Source organism: Danio aesculapii, chromosome 11, assembly GCF_903798145.1.
Source record: "Danio aesculapii chromosome 11, fDanAes4.1, whole genome shotgun sequence".
NCBI lineage: Eukaryota > Metazoa > Chordata > Actinopteri > Cypriniformes > Danionidae > Danio > Danio aesculapii.
Window position 1 is genome coordinate 38380693 of NC_079445.1, and position 19130 is coordinate 38399822.

Consider the following 19130-nt stretch of genomic DNA (forward strand, 5'->3'; position numbering starts at 1 on the left):
GTAAATAAACTTTCATTTTTGTGTGAACTACATCTTTAAAATCTGACTAAAATGAAGAAATGCTCTAAAACAAAGCTTCATTAACTGTTAATTAAACCTAAATGATCAAACTAGATCTTGAAAAAAGCAGGTCCCCATGTTCAACATAAAAAAAGAAACTCATAATGACTTGAGGGCAAGTAAACAGTAAATAAACGTTAAATTTTTTGTGAACTACCCACTTTAAAAAGTCTAAATTAAAGAAGAAATGCTGTAAAACAAAGCTTCATTAACTGTTAATTGTACCTAAATGATCAAACTAGATCTTGAAACAGCAGGTCCCCGTGTTAAACATAAAAAAAGAATCTCATAATCACTTGAGGGCGAGTAAACAGTAAACAAATGTTCAATTTTGTATGAACTACCCCTTTAAAATCTGACTAATATGAAGAAACGCTCTAAAACAAAGCTTGATTAACTGTTATTTACATCTAAATGATAGAACTGGATCTTGAAACAGCAGGTCCCCATAAACACAGCATCTCTTGAAGGATTTCCAGCGTTTTTCCCTCTGCCCAGGGAAACCCGGAGAGAAAGAGCTTTCCCTTTAAGAGGGAGGTGAATGACAGGCGGCAGGAGCGAGAATGTTGGAAACTGAACACCAGAAAGTCATTGTGGACTGAAGGGAGGCTGGATCGCGTTCATCAGCTGTGCGCTCCGGGTCTCTGTCTGCTCCTGCTGTCAGCTTTTCACAGGCAGAGAAGCGTATATTATTATTCGCTGAGGGAAAACCACATTTTGCATGCGGCGTTATCGGCTCTGCAGGCCCACAGAAGCACGGGAAGACTGGAGGAATAAAGTTTGGGGAGCGCACGGGTCTTTTGGAGTTGGTAAGTGGGGAAACGGCGCTTCGTTTGAAACTTTACGCATGAGTGTTTGACGCGTTTGTGTGTGTTTAACGAATACTAACAGAAGCGTATGAACGGGATGAGGATTTTGATGCTCTGTCATGTACCTGAGTGGGTTTCGTCCATGCGTAGAGTCAAAACAGCCGCTCAATGAACCTGCGGAGTAAACAAATCTCATTTTGACTCGCATTTCTCCATCTGACGAGCTCTTCTTCATCTGAAACTGTGTTTGTGTGTCAGGACCGCATGTATGCGCTAGCTGTTTGTTAGGAAATGACGACCTGCTTTCAGCGCTACTCATTGAATTGTTTTTTAAAGTGAGTTGTAAATGTGTTTAATGTCCTCTTAAAGACATTGCAGCCATTCATTATAATTGAGGTAAGTTGGTTTTGTATTCGCACATTCGTCCAGTGACAACTTATCACAAGTCCATATAGCGTTTACCACTTTGTATATTCGGTCTGAAATTGCATGTAAACATGACTCCAAAACAACATTAGCACTACTTAATTGCCCCCAAAAACTGTTGTATGTTGATAGTCATTGGCTGCTAATATGATTTCCCTATTTAGAATTCGTGAAACATGACTTTTATTAAGGGAAAAGTCTGAATGTGTGAATATAAAACCAACTTTACTTCAATTTCATAGTAGGCTACATCAGGCGGTAGTTTGAGTTTTCTCTCATATCACACTCATGCTCAATTTGACCAACTTTTACGAGTAGCCTTCATTTGAATAGTAGTTTGACTAAGTTTAATGATTGTCATAATGAGGTGATCTTGTACTCCAACTTAAAACAAGCAAACAAACAAACAATTAAATGCATTTTCCCCTTTTTAAATCACTCAACTTTAATGGAGAACTAAATAATGTGATGAGTAAGGCCTTTACCATGCTTAAAATGCATGTACAATTTAACAGAGACTTGATTTTAGGTACATTTGAAAGAAATTAAAGACTATTGTTTAGAATACGCTGACCAAAATAGTCATTTCAATGATATATAAAGAAGAAAACAAGATTTTATGTATGTTGTTGTTGTTTAATGACAACAAATAAGATGCACTAGCATATATTTGACACTTAAATTTGAAATTAAGATGTACTAAATAATAAATAGTTGTTAATTTAATAAGATATTTGCACTTTTAATTTGGTAATTTTGTAACTATTTACTAATTATAACAATTAAATTTTAATTATTGATAAAATGCCATAATTAAATGCACATTTTAATATTATTTGCACTTAATTTTGTAATTATTTACTAATTATAACAATTATTTTTTAATTATTAATAAAATGTCATGATTAAACGCACCTTTTCATATTTTTTGCTCTTAATTTTGTAATTATTTACTAATTATAACAATCATATTTTAATTATTAATAAAATGTCATGATTAAACGCACATTTTCATATTATTTGCACTTAATTTTGTTATTATTTACTAATAATAACTATTATATTTTAATTTTTAATAAAATTTCATAATTAAATGTACATTTTAATATTGATTCTAGTTTTATTGGCATGCATATTTACTCTACATGAGCTGCACAAATAACAACTATAACCCTGTATCACTGTATATTAGTACTTTAAAATGACTATGTCTTGGGACTGTCTGATTTCAGTGGCTCGACTTTGTTTTTATTGCTTCTGAACATTTCTTTTTCAATCTTTTTTTTATTATTTGGACACCTGCTAACAATTGCTATTCATGCAGCTGACAGGTCTGACAGATTTCCAGTGAGAAGTGAATAGTTGATCTCTCTGTTGAAGAATATCAGCCTTCCGGAATAACCAGAAAGCAGAGCTCCTCGGGGCAGACCGACTGTGGCGCAATCGTTGAATAGGTGTTAAACTTTGATAATGAGCTCCAAGTAGACATTTTACTGTGTGCACATGCGGCTGTCGTGCCGGTGCAGATAGAAAGTATCCCGCTATGATGAACCTCCAGCACCTGAGTTGAGCTCCTCCATTGTGACGGAGCTTGTTGACGGATCATTAAAGGGGAAGTTGGCGAAGTGTTTGGCTTCACGGTGACTGGCTGCGCACAAAGCTGCATGTCAGTAGGGAGTCTGTGACCTTTTGCTTTTTTCCCCATCTTATGTTTACGCTATGCCTGATTCTCCTTCTTTGCGTCGCTCTCTGTTTCACCTCCATTCTTCTGCGTCTCTTTGTGTGTTTTTGCTGGATTTGAGAGGTCAGAAAGCTAGCAGTGGTTCTCTCTAGCTGTCAGCGGGTCTATACTTCCGGTTTGGGAGCCCAGTTCAGTTCGCAAGTTGATTGTATGTGGCTGTCAAGGCTGAAATTTGGATTGGAGACATACTGGAAATGTGTTGCTTGTTTGAGTCTTGAGTATAATAGTGGACTGATAGGGATTTTCCAGTGATCAATACTTTAATAAACATAGGATTCAGGTAGATTGGGAAGTTGAAGTCTTTGTTTTCAGTTTTGACAACATGTTAAAGTGAGGAGAAATGCATGTTTTACACTGTTAAATTGACAAAACATGTTGGGATTTTCCATTCAACACATTTGGGGGAATAATTATCCAAACTAACACTGTTAGATATTTTAAATTACTCACCTAATCATTAACCGTTACCTAAGACAAAAGTGTCCTTGGGGAGGCAAATAAAGATATAGATTGATAGTTGATTCCTAGTTCAACTATCAAAAGAATTTTCATTTACTCATCCTTGACTTGTTCCAAACCAGTTTAAGTTTTTTTTCCCCTGTTGAACTCAAAATAAGATATTTTAAAGAATGTTGGCTTCCATTGACTTCCATAGTATTAGTTATAAATGTCAATGGTTACATGATTCCAAAATTCTTCAAAATGTTTTCTTTTGTGTTTCATTTCCGAGTGAACTGTGCCTTTAATTGTATGCAAATGTATACCAGACCATTGCAATTAGGCTCTAAATAAAGAGACACATTTATAATATTTATTTGTTATCCGTCATAGTTTAACCTGTATGACACTTCAAAAAAATAAAGGTTCCAAAAAATGATGTCATAAAAATTTGACTTCCCTAAACGCTTCATTTTTACATCATAATTTTTTGGAATGTAAAAAGTGAGTAAACCCATTTATTTAAAAGTGATTAGTTGACTTTACTTAAAGTGAGTAAACCCATTGCTTTTAAAGCAAATAGTTGACTTTACTAAAGTGAGTAAATCCATTGCTTTTAAAGCGAGATGTTGACTTTAAATTCAACGGGTTTACTCACTTTTGAAAAGCGATTAGTTGATTTTACATAAGTGAGTAAATCCATAGCTTTTAGAGCAATAGTTGACTTTTAAAAAGTTAGTAAACCCATTGAGTTTAAATTGATTGGTTGACTTTACTTAAGAAAGTGTGTAAACCCACGTATTTTTAGAGCCATTACTTCACTTTGCTTTAAAATGTGAGTAAACTAACTGATTTTAAAGCGATTAGTTGACTTAGAAAAGTGAGTACACCCAGTGAGCAGTTAGTTGACTTTACTTAAAAAATTGAATAAACCAATTGATTTTAAAACGATTAGTTGACTTAGGTGAGTAAACCCACAGATTTCAAAGTAATTAGTTGACTTTACATTAAAAAGTGAGTCAACTCACTGATTTAAAAGCGATTAGTTGACTACTTTAAAAAGTGATTGAGCCAATTTATTTTAAAGCAATTAGTTCACTTTACATTAAAAAAGTGAGTTAACCCATTGCTTTTAAATCGATAAGTTGACTAGTTAAAGTGGGTAAACCCACATACTTTAAAGCAATTAGTTGGCTTTAGTTTTAAAAAGTGAGTAAACCAATTGATTTTAAAGCGATTAGTTGACTTTACATTAAAGAGTAAACCAATTGCTTTTAAATCAATTCGTTGACTACTTAAGTGAGTAAAACAACATATTTTGAAGCGATTAGTTGACTTTAAATAGCAAGTAAACCAATTGTTTTTAAATCCAATTGCTGACTTTAAAATCTGTTGGTTTACTCACTTAAGTGATTAGTTGACTTAACATTTAAAGTCAACCAATTGGTTTTAAATTGGTTAGTTGACTAGTTAAAGGAGTAAAGCCACATATTTTGAATCGATTAGTTGACTTTACTTAAAATTAAACCTATTGATTTTAAAGCGATTAGTTGACTTTACTTAAAGTGAGTAAACCTACAGATTTTACAGCAATATGTTGACTTTAAGAAGTGAATAATTTTAGGGAAATGGGTTTACTCACTTATTTTGAGTAAATGAACTGTGCAACATTATAAAATTAAGTCAGCTTAAGAGTTCCAAGTCACCGCAGGTTTATTCACTTTGTGACGTAGCTAAGCACTTTCTTTGAACTGAACTGTGTAGTGTAAAATAGAGAAAAGTTCCAACTGTGCTGAGAACAGCTCCTGACTGAAACCTTTGCAAACGCTGACGAGCGGACAACCTCGTGACATGATTTCCCATCGGGGAGAGAGTTTAGCTAGGACAGGCGAATGAACAAAAGTCTATTCTTTGTGTTGTTCAAACTTTGACCTCTTCTGCTCGGGTCTGCATTGTTTCATGTGTCCTATTGAGCCGGGGTTTGATGAGAGAGAGACAACAATGGCTTGTTAAGTGAGTTTTTCAGGGCTCGCCACAGCATCAATGAAATCAAACAGAGCAGGCCAGAGAAGCTCGCGCTGATAAATGCGTTCGATCATTGCGGCTGTCCATCAAATCATCTTCACGCTTTGAGTGAGCCTCGCAGTCAAAGAGCTCAGTGTTTCAGAGCCTACATCATGTTAGATAATTGCAAGTCAAAAAAAAGTTGGGTTGCAGTGTATTTTAAGGTACAATTCTTGCTATTGATGAAATATGGACTGACTTTTAGCCTAATAAGCATAAGCAATTATTGAGGAAGTATTTGTATTTATGTATTGTTTAGGAGAGGGGATAAGATTATGTACTTTAGACTACACTCAAATTATTTTGCTGCTTGTTTAAACTACTTATTTTTAATGAAGTGAGTTGAAACAACTCAATTATTACGTTGTTTTTGGGACAACCTAATTATTTTAAGTTGAATCCACTTTAATTTGTTCAAATGAAGTTAACATCATCGATTTGTGTTGGAACAACATGAAGGAATTGTGTGGAACCCAGAAATTTTTACATTGTTAAATAAAGTTGTTAATAATAGGCATTTAATAAGTCACTAGTTACAGTGAGACTTTTTCTGTCTACTAAAGTGTTGCCAAAAGTCGTATCGATAACGATCTGCTCATCTAAAGTAGTTTTCATCTGCAAAATGTTGTTAAAAAGTTGAAGTTGCATTGTGCTTACAACATTTGCACGTGGTTTGTAGATCCGTCGTAAATCTTCAGCATTTGAAAGTATAAAGAAGTTATCTATTAATAATCCCAAGTGGCAAGTTTTCTAGTCCGAAATGGTAAAATGGCTTTCCGCACGTGAGCGGTGTCAACTGGAAAGTGCCATTTAGATTTTCACTGATCGCCTACGAGTTCCCAAAACCTCCAGTTTTTTTTTTCTTATTGTATGTTCCACCTCCCCTCTGTCTTTACCATGAGCTGAGCTTTCAGACCCACAGCGGAAATTAGAAAGACCTTCATTAAAGCATGTAGAACAGAGAAAGTTTGAGCAGACACCCTGACAGCCACCCATCAGATCGAGCATTACTCTTTGACTTCTGTCATCACGCTGAACTCGGACCCTTTAGGTGAGCATTGCTTTGCTTGATTTCTTTAATGTTTTTTGCAGTAATTTTTCATGCATTTCTAAGTTTAATTACTTTTAAGGTTTATTGCATATTAGAAACAATATTTTTCCCCATGCATTATTTAATTTTGGCATTTTTAAATTTGTAATAAAGTATATTATATTATGTTATATTTATTATATTATGTTATGTTTATATTATATTATATTATATTATATTATATTATATTATATTATATTATATTATATTATATTATATTATATTATATTATATCTATTATATTAATAAATGTGAGATTTAATAACCTAACGTTTTGATCCTTGTTGCGGGTGTGCATTTTATTTTGTCGCAATTGTGTTTGTTCTGCGTGTTCTCAGGTTTATTAAAGCGTTATGGGCAAAAGGTGAAGTTTTGCAAGCTTGAACTTGACTTTGATTTGGAGTGAATATGCTGGTTTGGGTGTGAAGTTGAACAAAGGGTTTCACATAAAGCTTTCAGGGGCAATTTGCAGGGTGGATTTATTGCCCTGAATGTGTAATTGTTTAAATTGGGGCAAGAATTATGTTGAATGAAACAAGAGACATGGAAAAGCAAACATTTGATGTGCTATTCAGGTATTAGAAAGGTTCCCATGACTTTAGACTGTAGTTTTGAGGATCTGAATATATATATATATATATATATATATATATATATATATATATATATATATATATATATATATATATATATATATATATTATTTATTATTTATTTATTTATTTCTAATTTGAATTTAAAATCTGAATTAAAATCTGATTTTGTAATATTTACATTTACTTATTTTTGTATTTTTATTATTATTTTTATTGTATTTAATTAATTTTTATTTATTTTTTGGATTCCCTTTTTAGTATTTTTATTTCTTTATTGTGTTCATTTATTTATTTTTATTTATGTAATTTTTATTTATTTTTGCATTTATATTTATTTATTTTTGCATTTATTTAATTTTTGCAGTTATATTTATTTATATAATTTTTTTTGCATTTATTATTTTATTTTTGCATTTATATTTATTCATTTATTTATTTTTATTTATTTAACTTTTATTTATTTTTGCATTTATATTTATTTATTTTTGCATTTATTATTTTATTTTTGCATTTAAATTTATTTATGTTTATTTTTGCATTTATTATTTTATTTTTACATTTATATTTATTTATGTTTATTTTTGCATTTATTATTTTATTTTTGCATTTATATTTATTTATTTTTGTATTTATTATTTTATTTATCTATTTATATTTATTTATTTTTGCATTTATATAGTGTTTAACTTTTCTTAGTGAAAGAAAAGTGTATAAGAGGTTATTTCCTACACACTTTACTACATTGAATTCAATTGTAATTTATTTGATGCTGTATGTCCGTCTGCTATAAAAGCCACATTAAATGCATTAAACCATACAGTTTAATCATTTACATTAATCTGAATAATAACGTCAGTGCAAATATTGTCAACAGATTTGTGTGGGCTTCATTTGTTTGTTTGTCATATGTAAAAACACAAATGCGCTACTATGTTGGCTAGCAGTGGGATAAACTGTCATTCTAGTACAGTAAGGCCGCTTTGAGAAGGAGTGAATGTGACCGGGAAACAGCGGTGCAGATATTTGCATGAACTACGCTGCTCTTCGCTGTGAACTTTGAGAACACAGGCTAGTGTTCCTGCGGGTTGATATTTTAATAGACTTCTGAAGCCTCATGATTTGTTTCTTTACAAATTAATCAAGAACTGTTACATATTAATTCACACTCAAGCAAACATCCTGCAGATTGCATTGGGGGAAATTGAATGACGGGTATTTTGAGGTTTGCAGGTTGAAAACTTTTAGTTGTCGAAGTTTGATCATATGTTGGGTCAAAATAATCATATCAACGATTTCGAATGGAATGAAATGTTTTTATTTTTTCCTCAATTTCCATTTTTCTACAGATAAATTTATTCATTAAAAGCCTGTGTATTAGAAATCATGAAACGAGTTCAATTTAACAACAGTTAACTCAAATTTTTATATCTAGAGGTTTTTTTGAAACTCTGTGAATGTTTTTTAAATGGTCTTATTCATGTTAAATTAGATTAGATTAGATTCAATTTATTGTCATCACACATGTACAAGTACAAGGCAACGAAATGCAGGTAAATTAAAACACTCAAGAACAGGTCTTATTATTTCATAAAGATTTTATTGTTGTTATTACTTTAAGAAGTACATTCTGATGTACAGTAATACAATTTTATTAAAGTTAAATAACCTTTATTTTAATAATTTTTTTGAAAAGGTTAAATAATTCATAAGAATTTATAATCCTCATAATGCATTCTGAACCTGTATACCATTTTTAACATTCTCATTTAATTTTTACCTGAAGAATTATTTTATTAATTATCCAGAACTTTATAAAAAAAAAAAAAAAATCATATCAAATATCAAAAAAAATCAAAGCATATTAGATGAAATCAGCAACTTCTCACTGGTGAATGAACATGAAAAATGTTTTGAACAATGTTTTAACAATAGAATTATTTCATTTACCCCCCCTTTAAAAAAGTGTATTATTCCTTGCAAATGAAGTTATTATTATTATTATTATTGTCATTATTGTTTTTTACAGTACATTTTACTGTCATAAACTGTCAAAAAAAAAAAACATTTCTGTCATAAATTCTGCAAGTTACACAGAACTTTTATTTTGAAAGATTGTCATGGCAGCGCTTGAGTTTTTGTGTATAAATTATATACAGGTCTATCATACTGATCTAAGCGCATGGTCTAAAGCGCACAGCACAGGTGCACTTAGGACCTAAGTGTCCGAACCCACTTTTGCTATTTTAAGTATGGGGAAAAACAGGTGGCGTGCATGATTAAAAAGGTTGTCCTTATTCTCTAAATGAGTTTTGGACATAACATGCATTAAACCAATCAGAGTCTCATCTCCTTTTCCCTTTAAAAGTGAATTGCAGGCATGGCACATTTACTGTACCTGACGGACTTTGTAAGCATAAAACCTGAATGGTTCATGTGCTTCTGCGCATCCCTGTGTTTGTAATAAGCAACATGTAACTCATGTTTTAGACCCGCCTATCACTAACACACTCTTTAAATAACGAAAACAAAAAATGTACCATTGACTAACTAATAGCTGATCTAAAGTTCTCTAATAGCTGATCTAAATATATATAATCATCCAAATACCAGCAATCAGAAATAACAGTTTGTTGCCAAATGCCGCTAAACGGCACTTGCCTTTGACAGCAAAAGCCGCTGTATCCTGAGAACCAATCAGAAGGCACGAATCGAATCATATGTTTTAAATGTAGCAGCGCGCTGATACTCCGGTTGTTATGAGGAGAGTGATTTAATCTGCTTCTGATTTAGACTTCTCATTACATATAAAACGAAACTTCTGAACCTAATCAGAGGAGCCTTATAGAAAATGCTCATTTACAAAAAAAGGTCTGATGGATTTAGAGGGTTTTGCATATAAATAAATAAATAAATAAAAGGGTGTCTTTAAAAGCTCCTCGAAATACCAATGTGTCTTAACACAGGGCACCCATAAGTGCACATATGTTTTTGTTAATTAAACAACGTGGCGCAGGATGTGAAGTTTCTCTGGGTTGAAGCTAGCAGGCGCCCATGATGATCATTGTTCTTAAAATTCTGGTAAAATGGCTCTCAGAGTAACTCTGGAGATGAAGATCATGTGTTTACGTTCATTTTAATGACTGGATTCTGAACGTTGCAGACATAATAGAGCCCTAATTGACTTACACATCACTAATCATGACATCTCATTTTCAACCCTTTTGCATTGAAGCACACTTTAACCATCCTACATGATAAAATATTAAAGCCTCCTGTGATTTTTTTTTTTTTTTTTTTTTAATTTTATTATACTTTTTTTGAATGTGCTATTATTTATTTTTCAAAGTTTAATAAAATAGACCTTAATGATTTTGACTGAAAAATCTGATAACAGAAAGAGAAAATGGGCGAAAATACTCTTAAAAATAGCTCGATATTGGTTGTAGCTTGAATATTTTGTTCCACAAAAAGTTCTTTACAATGGAAACATCCTCTAAAGATTATTCAGCTTCTTTAAGCGAAAGCTAAAAGTGTGAAAAGCATTAGCTACAGTGTGAAAGCGACTGAAATGCTGCCGTTGCTTATTAGTTTCGTGTCAAATTCTTAAACATACTTTGCTAACCATGCATGTCTGACACCTGAGCTTTTCATTGAAAGAAAAAATAACATGTTAAGTTCCTTCTCAAATCCCTGACTGACTCATCACTAACGCAGAATCACTGACACGTATCATTTACCACGAGAGAAAGCCATTTAATGTAGTGAAAGCATCACTTATGTCACCATACGCAAGAGCTGACAAATATCTGCTCTCTAGAGTTGAACCACACACTTTTACAGGAGAGATTTCGACTTTCTTAAAAGTTTGTGTTTGTTTTTTGGAAGTGTTTGGGGATCCTCGTGACAATATTGAATGCCACAGGAGAACAGTAGATGCGAAAAGTTAATTTTACTGCTGACTTAAATAACATATTAATGTTTGCGTTTGATGTTGAAAAAAAAAAAAAAATTGCCTGCTCTGTGGTAATGGGGGTGGTGTGTGTGTGTGTGTGTGTGTGTGTGTGTGTGTGTTTGTAGGTGGGAGTGTGTGTGTGTGTTTCTCGCCTCTACTTGTGCAAGACGTTTGAGGAGCATCTCTGAAATGTTATCAAGATGTGTGATACAGAAGACTGATGTGGCTTTTAAATAGCTCAACATTTGTTAGCAGAGACACTTTTTTTCCAGTCACTTCGTCACCTGTTGCATCCTTTGCTTACTTTGTTTGGGCCAGTCACAGGAGATTTTTTTTTTTTCCTATATTTTTCTCCTAATTTCTCCTGCTTTTAAAGCTCATTTAAATGGGAAAAATGAACCTCTGTTATTCTGAACTCATAGGGTGAATGTTTGAAGACTTTATTTAGCAGTGCTTCAATAAAACTTTGCTCTTTTGCATCTGTCATGCTCCCAAACTAATTCATAAAAGATGGTGATGGTGAGAAGCTGAAGATAAAATGTTCAACCTTCAGCCGTGTATCTAATAAAGAGGCTTATAGAGGAATCTTTTTATGTTGGTGTAGTTTGTGATATCTTTATGAATCTAATTTTTAGACTATTTTATATATATTAATTAAATTAATTTTCTTAGTATTAATATTTTTAATAATATATTTAATTAATTTAATGATATTTTCATACATTTTTTTTATTTATTTTTGTTTTAATAATAATATTTTTATTTAATTTAGTAATTTAATATATTTATTTTATTATATTTTAATTAATTACATTTATCTTATATTTTTAAATATTATTTTTATTTATGGATTTATTTATTTTAATATTTATATATTTATATAAATTTTATTTTATTTATTTCAATTCAAAACTTTTAATACAATTTTAAAATTTTAATTTATGAAATTTATTTATCTCATAAAGCATTTACAAAGTTTTGTGACCTTACGAAATCCTACATTTATTATTATTATTTTTTTTGTGTATGCATATATTTGATTAAAATTGACCCAAATGAAGACTGAAAGAATAGAACAGAACAGGAAAATCATATATTTAGAGGGTTTTTAGAGGCTCACAGAGAAAACTTCTCAAAAGTAGACATAAACTATGAGCTTGAAGTGATCTATCGTCATGAATGTGGATTTTTATCTATGAAATCCTTCTCCCGCTCCATCATATCCTTCTGGTCTTCCTCTGTCCAGTGTGTTTCTGTGCTGGCTGTTGTTTCTCAGGCGTGCGGCGAGTGTGTATCCTGTTTTTAGCACGCGTTCGTCCTGCGCCGGTGCGGTGGACGCTGGTGCGCAGGGAGGCTCTCAGGATGTCCTGAAAGGTGAAGGTTTCGTCTTGTCTTCCTGTCTGGGTCCTCATGTTGAGCGATGGAGCGCTGCTTTCTGCCCCATCCCAAAACTCCACCAGGTGCTCTTGGCTTAGTTTGAAGTACAGTTGATGCAGAAGTTCAGCTTCCGGTGTAATGGACTCGCCCTCATGTTTTATAGTTGTGTTTGAGGAACATGTTAAAGGATCACCCCACTTTTTTTTTTTTGGAAATAGACTTCTTTTAAAACTCCCATAGAGTTAAAGCAGTTTACTTTTACCATCTTTGAATCATCTCAACCATTCCCCAGGTCTTCCTAGAGAACACTTTTATCTTAGCTTAGCATACATTATTGAATTAGATTAGACCATTAGCATTTCACCCAAAAAAATATTATTATCCTATTAACCACAATTGCTCAAATGTTTGCTAACTTTTCATCAGCTTAGTGTGGATTTACTCCACATTACGACCAAAAGCGGAACCACATCTTATGCATGGCAAATTATCCAGACATATGATTTCCGGGTCACTGGCACCACATCATACTTTTTACTAAGAAGATGACAGAGTCAAATACTGGCCTGGCATATGTAAATACAGCGTTTTTAGCTATTTCCTCAGATATATGAAAGCATGGACTGCTTTAAAAACATTTTGTAGACCTGAAACTTCCTGAAAAACACAAAGGAAAACCATTGTCATGTAAACATAGCCTTGGGGTCAGCAGGGGTCTCATTTATAAATGTAGCGTTATTTCGGAGCATTATTAAGTGACTTTTTAAGTTTATTTAAAGCTGTGCATATTCTTCCATTTGATTTTTATTTTTTTTTTATTGATCACAACCTTTGCAAGGGAAGCGGTGTATGCACGTCCACCCCCATTTTGTGTGTATGCCTAATCTATATAAGGGGTATGTAATTATTGTAATGTAGGGGTATTGTAATGTTGAACAAAAGGCATGGGCCGGTATAAGATTCCAATGGTATGAAAACCTTGGAAAAAATATCATGGTTTCACGGTGTTGTAATTATTGATCTAATATATGTTTTAAAATGTATTCTTTTTAAACGACTGGGTAAAAAACAAGAACTTTTTTTTTTGCTTTGAACACAATGGCTGCATCTGAAATCACATACTTCCATACTATATAGTATGCTAAAAAGAATATGTGAGCCAAGTAGTATGTCTGATTTTCTAGAATTCGAAAAACAATATGCGAGAAGTACCCGGATGACTTACTACTTCTGGAGAGGTTCTGAAGTGCACATCCGATGGACACTACGCTATCCTATGATGCATGGATGAATGGGAGTGAAGCGGGTACGTCACCTAATGATGACAAAATGGCATCTGTATTGCGTCCGAGCTCTATTCATACTACTCTCATTCATACTGTATAGAACTTTTCTATTGGTCGAGTTGTACATACAAATAAACTCAGTAGGTAGTAGGCGATTTCGGACACAGCCAAAATATTTTATTTTGAGAAACATTTGAAATATTTTGGAACAGTAAACATGTCAGTCTTAATAATTCAAATGAATCATTAGCCCCTTTCACGCATACAGACCTTTCCGGAAAATTACTGGAAAGAGAAGTTGTAACATTATGTGAAGTTTAATTTTAAACTAATTTCGAGAGGAGCATGTGCTCATGATTGACCCAGCTGGTTCACATTAGCTAATCATGATCCTCCAATCGAAGGATCCCAAGTCACTATATATATCCTCATTTCTTCTCTACAACTATCTTCGTCTGGAAGAAACCGCCCTCCTCCCCTTCTTCCACCTTTATCCAGAATGGGCGGCACGGTGGCCCAGTGACTAACACTGTTGCCTCACAGCAAGAATACCAATGGCGTTGGGTCTTCACTGGGCCATCTGGTATTTCTGTGCGAAGTTTGCATGTTCTCCCCGTGTCCGCGTGGGTTTCCCCCGGGTTTCCCGGTTTCCTCCCACCATCCAAATGTGCTCTATATTATAGATAAAATAAGCCTAAATCTTTTTTCTAATGTCTTACTCTCAGGAAGTTCACCTTGGCCTCAGCAACAGGGGAGTTTCAGATCGACCTGAGCTCAATCTCCCCTCGCCCTGTGAAAGGAGGGAGCCCTGGGCTCGAGGATCCCTTGAGCTCAGGGCTCTCTCCCGGGACAGCACGCCAAACAAGCTATGTATAAATCGTGAGCTAAGTGTGAACTCTTGAACAGTAATTTGCCGGAATGCTGCTCTGTGTGAACGCAGAAGGAGGATTGCCAGAAAGAGCGCGTTCACGATTAGAATGTGCTGGTGTGAGACGTCTACTTTAGCCAATCAGAACACTCCCATTCACATTCGCGCTGTTTATGAAAATAAAAACCGTTGAATATTTTTTCAGACACATTTAGCTGCTAGATGTTAGTCAGAAAACGTTTCTATGTTCCTTCCTAATGCCAACTGTGTAAAAAATTAATTAGCGATAAAATGCTTATGAAAAACCGCTGTTTGTTTACTTTCAAGCTCTGCTTCAGTTGCTTGACGCGTGTGCACGTAAAGCAGCCGGTGAGCAGCAGCACCCACACATTATGTACGTCTCGACATGCGAAAGTGTTCCTCCATAAGTTTTCATTGAAGTTGTCCACAATACTTATTTATCTACAGAATTTGTAATGTTGTCAAATGTGTAAACATTTAGCTGTTGTTAGCGCTTCAGCTGCATGAATGCTAAAGTTTTACATAAAAGTGAAATCATCAACAAAAGCCCGACCCCTTCTATGTGCAAGGGGTCAAATACAAGCGCAGCCGTTTAGAGCTCTTTTCTGGTCAATGATGTTAGAATTTACTGGTATTTTGGAATGGATTTGTGAATGGTCTGTGTGAACAGCGCTTTTTTGAATTTACCGGTAAAGTCGTTGCAGTAATTTTCCTGATATTTACCGGTATCACTGTGTGAAAGGGGCTGTTGACTTCTGGATTCTGCTGGTTTCAGAAACCCATTTATTTACAATTAAAATGGCATATTCGGATATCTTTTCTGCTGGAGATACTGGAAAAACTTAAACTTTTTTTTTTCTAGGAGCGTAGGATCTGTAGGAACGGTATAACAGAAAATTTGGCCGGTTTTAAAACCTTGACTTTTCCAAACCGCAGTATACCTTGAAAACGGTTATCATCCCATGCCTACAGTAGTCCCCAACCAAGTAACAGTTCATGAAAGACTTAATGCCTAGCCGTAAGAATGCAAAATTGTCCTGGGCTATGAGAGATCCCACTTTAATGTGCACATCGCAGACCGGACACCAGAAGCGATGCAATGCTCCACTACTAGAATGGAGTTAAACCATTTCTATGAGGGTAGGAGCCAGGTACAAGCATTTGTGTTGCTTAGCAATGTATTTACAATGCGGGGGGTACAGCGCCCACCTTAGTAAGATTCAGTTTATACAGCATGAGTGGAAAACAAACGTTTCCTTTATGGTGAGTTGTATTAGCTTGTTTTGTTGTTGCGTACATTTGTGATAGATGTAGTTTCACATAGCAACCAAAATACATTCATTCATTCATTCTCCTTTGGCTTAGTTCCTATTTTAGAGGTCGCCACAGTCGAATGAACCACCAACTATTCTAGTATATGTTTTATGCAGTCGATGCCTTCCCAGCCGCAACCCAGTATTGGAAAACACTCATTCACACAGACTCTACGGCCAATTTTCATTCATTCATTCATTCATTCATTCATTCATTTTCTTTTCTGCTTAGTCCCTTTATTAATCAGGGGTCGCCACAGCCGAATGAACCACCAACTTATACAGCATATATTTTACGCAGCGGATACCCTTCCAGCTGCAACCCATCACTGGGAAACACCCATTCACACACATACACTACGTACAATTTAGCTGACCCAATTCACCTATAGCGCATGTCTTTTGGACTTGTGGGGGAAACCGGAGCACCCAGAGGAAACCCACACCAACATGGGGAGAACATGCAAACTCCACACAGAAATGCCAACTGACCCAGCCGAGGCTCGAACCAGCGACCTTCTTGCTGTGAGGCGATTGTGCTGCCCACGGCCAATTTAGTTTATTAAATTAAACGAACCCCTCCCCCCCAAAAAATACATTAAAAATTATTAATACAAACACCGTGCTACAAAAAAAAGGTTGCAGACCCCTGATTTCTGAAAACAAATGTGAGTGTGCGCAGCTTTAAGTAAACTTTTATAGTGACTTAATCTAACCACCCATCGCCATTCACTTTTAGGAAGGTTTCTACGCAAACTTTTCTATATATTTTTTTATTATTTAATTTATTTTTCATTATTAACATTGCTTGAACAGTAACAGAAAAGCATTAATACTTTTTAGAATTACACCAAACACTGAGATAACAATCCTGTTGCATACATTCACAATCTTTCCATCCTCGTTTATTATACAACATAAATAAATAAATAAAATAACAAAAAATAAATGCTAACTTAAGAAAATCCTCTAATGATGAGTATAAATATCTTGCTTTTTGGCTTTTCATCTCTCTTAATGTCTTCAAATACATCACCAATTCTTCTTTAAACACCACTAGTCTTGGGGAAATTAAAAAAAATGTACATTTATGAATATAGAATTTTAATACTAGCATCAAATTATTCATCATATAAGATATCTTTTTATCCTTAAATATTAGGCCAAACTTAATAATTTCCCATGAGAAAAAAAGTCTTACAGATATTTTCTGTTGTATCCAAACTAATACTTCGTTCCAAAATCTTTGTACCTGATTACATTGGAAAAACAAGTGTTCAGTTGTTTCAATATCTAAATGACAAAACTGGCGTACATTTGAGTCCCCAATATTGAATTTTAACCTTAGAAATTCTTAAACTTTTCTAAATGAGACCCCAGGTCATTCAGGTTGTTTTCTAAGGAGGCTTTAAGCACTATATGAGATCCTCCTCAGCTCCACTGCTTTCCTCCAAGACTCCACCTGCGCTTGTACCGAATCACCTGTTGTGTTTTTCACAGCACAAAACGTCTGCTGGATCTCTATGACAACCTCACAGAAACACACTGTCTCTTCTCAAAAGAGCCGAACTCGTTTCAAAACCTGCAGACATTCAAGGACGAGCCTGTGAGATCCAGAGCCTTCTGGAGATCTGTACCAACGGACAAACATCTAATGCATCACACGAACCAGTGGTCTCGTATTAAACGAAATAAAAATGGTTCATCTGAATCAAGGTTGGACATAAAAGTGTGCCAGGCTTAGAAAACAGCAGATTTTAATGTATTTCGCCTTTGTCTTTCTTTGCCTGAAGGGGGTGGTGGAAGGTTTTTGTGCGCCTTTTTTTTTTTTTTTGCAAAGGGGGCCCTTCACTAACATCTTTTATTCCCTTTCTCTTGTTATATTTCTTTATTCCAAGTGTGTTTTGTGCTCGGCCTCCTTTCATTGCCCCCTCCTCTTGTCTCTCAGATAAATGCCACACTAGCCTTTCACTTGGCGCCACAATAACCGGACTGTTTTAGGCCCAGAGAGGCACAATGAAAGAGGCTGCTTTTTAACCTGCGCTTCTCAAAAGCGCACGGAGGAAAAAAACGCCGGCGACCCACTCTCCTTTCTTTCTCCTCTCACGGTCTTTTGTGTCCAGAGCGTGCTCGTACCATCATCCCATTTATACGTCTTATTTAGAAGGTCTCAAAAGAACATGAGCCCAAAATTCTGATCTTTACAGCAGCTTTTGTTGTGGAAAAATACTGAAGAAAGTCTCTGCCGTCGATGTGTTTGGATGTGTCGTGCAGATTTATGGGAAATATTGGTGTGCTTCTTCAGATTTGGTCACTTTTGGTCAGTTTTACATGCACATTTCACACTAATGGACACATAAGGGGCGAACGGTTATGAAATTTGATGTCATTTTATGATTGAAATGCTGACCATTAATATTAAAATTTCTTATATTCATACTGAACGTTTTCAGCATGGGTTTTTGGGTTCAAAAAGTAGTTGCTACCATCAAATTTTAAGCTTGATTAAATTAACTTTACACGCAATTTCAACTTGTATTGCATTTTAAGCTGATTAATACAAGTTGAATCTTCCGAACGCACTTTGCCGCCCTCATAAAAATGAGTTTGAAAGGGATAAAGGAATAGTTTGCTCAATTTACTCACCCTTAAGCCATTTTCTGTTTTTACGATTTATTTTTTTGTCAGATAAACTCAGTTGGAGAAGTTTTACATTTTATTCTAGCTCTTTCATGCTGTACATTGGTGTTGGGAAGTGGCTTTTATTTTAAAGCTTTTTAACGCGCAAAAATCTGTTGTCGGCGACGCAGTGGCGCAGTAGGTAGTGCTGTCACCTCACAGCAAGAAGGTCGCTGGTTCAAGCCTTGGTTGGGTCAGTTGGCGTTTCTGTATGGAGTTTGCATGTTCTCCATGTGTTCGCGTGGGTTTCCTCCGGGTGCTCCAGTTACCCCCACAGTCCAAAGACATGTGGTACAGGTGAATTGGGTAGGCTAAATTGTCCATAGTGTACGAGTGTGTATGGATGTTTCCCAGTGATGGGTTACAGCTGGAAGGGTATCCGCTGCGTAAAACATGTGCTGGATAAGTAG

General features: G+C 34.7%; 1 protein-coding gene across 2 annotated transcripts in view; it reads left to right on the forward strand.

The window, feature by feature from the left end:
• Nucleotides 1-639: 639 nt before the first annotated feature.
• The window catches only part of LOC130237640 (transcription factor SOX-13-like), a 61482-nt gene continuing 42991 nt past the window's right edge, over nt 640-19130 (forward strand). The window contains exon 1 of one of the 2 annotated variants that reach the window (XM_056468643.1): nt 640-869. The gene's annotated coding sequence lies outside the window, so the exon portion shown is untranslated. Of the gene's footprint in view, nt 870-2840; nt 2962-19130 lie in introns of those variants that run through there. The other variant, XM_056468644.1, reaches the window with a different exon arrangement.